This window comes from Mesocricetus auratus, unplaced genomic scaffold (assembly GCF_017639785.1).
Source record: "Mesocricetus auratus isolate SY011 unplaced genomic scaffold, BCM_Maur_2.0 Super-Scaffold_4256, whole genome shotgun sequence".
NCBI lineage: Eukaryota > Metazoa > Chordata > Mammalia > Rodentia > Cricetidae > Mesocricetus > Mesocricetus auratus.
The window spans coordinates 89,012,499-89,015,718 of record NW_024429182.1 but is presented as its reverse complement, the minus strand read 5'-3'; the positions used below and the strand labels follow the sequence as shown (position 1 = coordinate 89,015,718).

Genomic DNA, 3,220 nt, shown 5'->3' with positions numbered 1-3,220 from the left:
GGATAAAAGCAAGTTCAAAGATACCCTCAGGCACCTAGTACGTTTGAGATCAGCCAGAGATACATAGTAAGAGCCCATCTCAAAACAAAGCAAAGACCAGAGTGTACCTTAACCATTCTTTAGAGTACAGTGATCAGAATTATACACACACATGTGTTTTTAGTTTTCTTTTAAAGTTATCTTAAAAATCAATTTTATTTTATTCATTGGTATGAAGGTGTCCACCCCTGGAACTGGAGTTACAGACAGTTGTGAGCTGCCATGTGGGTGCTGGGAATTGAACCCATGTCCTTTGAAAGAGCAGCTGGTACTCTACTACTGAGCATCTCTACCCCCTATGTTGTTTAGCTTTAAGTGGAAATTTGTCTTTTAAATTTTTTCTACATTAAAAAATTATTTCTGAGATTATAACTTAATTACAACATTTCTCTCTTTCAAATTCATGGTCTCTTGGGGGCTGGAAAGATAGCTCCATGGTTAAGAGCACTGGGTTAAAATTCATGGTCTCTATTCTCATTAATTGTTTTTGAAAGCATGTATGTATGTATACATATACATATATTTCTAGTATAACTTGCTCAGTCTGTATAATGTAACTTGTATGCATATTTTCAAGGTTGACCATTTGATACCGTTCAACAAACCATTTGAGTGTTTTTCCCTGGGGAGCACAGTCCTTCGTGCTCCCAGCTTTATTCAGTTGCCTGTGGCTCTTTGTTTGGGGTGGAGTCCTCATGGGATTTTCCCTGTCTGTGTTGGCATGTCCATCGATGTTGTCCTTGTTCAACTCATGCTTGGCACTCCTGTTGGTGAGACTTTATGGGTGTGGAACTGGACAGTCAGGAGCTACCATGTGAGAGCTGGGAGTCCAACCCGAAGGTCCCTCTGCAAGAGCAGCAAGAGCCATTCTCTAGCTCCCCGAGACTACATTTTCTGTTCTTTTGCCGCAGTCTCCCAAGTGCTGGGACTGTCAGTGTGAACCACCATGCTTGGGTTTTATGTAGCATTGAGGTTCAAAGTCACTTCAAATCAAAGCCATTGATTTGCATTAAACTTCATTTTATCCAACTCTCTTATTTCAATTTCGATATTAATTTTTAAAGTATTTTCTACTGAATGTTTTAACTCTTCCTCAGATCTATTACGGTAACTTCAACATGGTTGGTAAAGGCAACTTTACTGAGATCCGTCCCAGCTGCTTTGTGGACTCTTTTATATGTCCATGCTTCAATATCTCAACATAGTAAATAGCTCATGGAATCAATGTGTACTTTATCAGTTTCCTAATCAACTTTGATTTGATTATCATATTAAACTATTCACTTCCTTCATACTTAAATAGTGACTTCCAAAAAAGGCTTAACACTGATGCAGAACGTAGATCACTCATAAATAGCCAAGGCATATACATGTGCAGCTAACTGGAAAATCTGTCTTACAGTTGAAGACCAAATTTATTTTAGACCAGAAATGAATGCAAACAAATTTGCATCAGTGAGGTGAGCCCTGAATGATACTAGATGACTCAAATAAGAACCCTGAAGGAGAACAGGTCACAGTAATAGATTTGAGGAAGACTTAAAACTAAAGAAGCATTCAGTAGACATTACTTACCATTTTATATTAGAACTGAAATAATAGAGCGGGATAAAAATGAAGTTTTAATGCAAATCAGTGGCTTTGAAAGTGTAAGTAGGGGCAGGAGAGATGGCTCAGTGGCTAGGAGCACATACAGCTCTTCCAGAGATCTGAGTCCCACTCCCAGCACTCAGACTGGGCACCCGCAATGGGAGGCTCACAACCTCTTGTAAGGCGAGCTCCTGGGGAATCCAACACTCCTGGCAGCTGCAGACACATATGCACATACCCACGTAAACACACACATGCAATTGAAAATAATAAGTAATAAATCTTAAAACTAAAAGGTGAAAAAGTGTGTGTTACCCAGATATGGTGTTCTGCCCTTTGTTCTTGAATTGACTTGCTCAGCCACCAGCTAGATTTTGTCCTCCACTACACCTCAAAACAAGCAAGCAAACAAGCAGCAGTAGAACACCAAGGTTTTTTGGTTTTTTTTTTCTAATCCATGTGTCCTTTATTCCATTACCAACCACCGTGCCGCATTCAGGCGACAGCACACAAACTGGCAACCAACGCAATCCAGTTGTACAACGATCTGAGGATTACAGTACATTTAAGGCTTTTAAATTTGAAAAAAAAAGAAAAGAACTAAAATAAGACCAAACGACCCCAAACCCAATCCCCCAACCAATACAAGTAGTCTAGCAATTTTAAGCATCTTATTTCTGATGTCCACCTGGCACAACTACAGTGTCAAAACCCAAATAACTCCTAAACTAAGAAATCAGGTTAGGTCTATGGCCATACCATCCTGAATGCGCCCAATCTCGTCTGATCTCAGAAGCTAAGCAGGGTTGGGCCTGGTTAGTACTTGGATAGGAGACTGCCTGGGAATACTGGGTGCTGCAGGTTGCCAGGTGTTGGTGGCGCACGCCTTTAATCCCAGCACTCGGGAGGCAGAGGCAGAAGGATCTCTGTGAGTTCAAGTCCAGCCTAGTCTACAGAGTCAGTTCCAGGACAGCCTCCAAAACAATACAGAGAAACCCTGTCTCGAAAAACCAAAAGAAAAAAAAGAAATAAAGAAATCAGCTTAGGGTAATTTTTATTATTTAAAGTCTTCAAAGCAGAAACTTGGAATTTTTGTCTTGGAAATGTTATAAAAATTTTAATAGCAAAACATAGGAATAAAAACATTAACAAGTCTTCCAGCAGCATCAGGTAAACAGGCCGGCTTCTCGGCCTGTGCTCCAGTGCCTGCAGATCACCTGGGACCTGCACAGAGCTCCCAATCCCGGCGGGAGCCAAGCACCCCAGACTCCGGATCTTCGCTCACACCAACGAGACCAGGAAAGGAGAGGAGGCTGGGAGTCCAGGGAAGCAGCGGTTCTTCCAGCAGCATCAGGTAAACAGGCCGGCTTCCCGGCCTGTGCTCCAGTGCCTGCAGATCCCCTGGGACCTGCACAGAGCTCCCAATCCCGGCGGGAGCCAAGCACCCCAGACTCCGGATCTTCGCTCACACCAACGAGACCAGGAAAGGAGAGGAGGCTGGGAGTCCAGCGAAGCGGCGGTTCTTCCAGCAGCATCAGGACCAGCATTCGGACAAGGAATAGAAGAACCACCAGATTATTGGACTTGCTAG

At 42.7% G+C, this 3,220-nt stretch overlaps 1 pseudogene; it reads left to right on the top strand.

Annotated features, from left to right (window-relative positions):
* Positions 1-2,374: 2,374 nt before the first annotated feature.
* LOC121135528 lies at positions 2,375-2,493 on the top strand (annotated as a pseudogene).
* Positions 2,494-3,220: the final 727 nt, after the last annotated feature.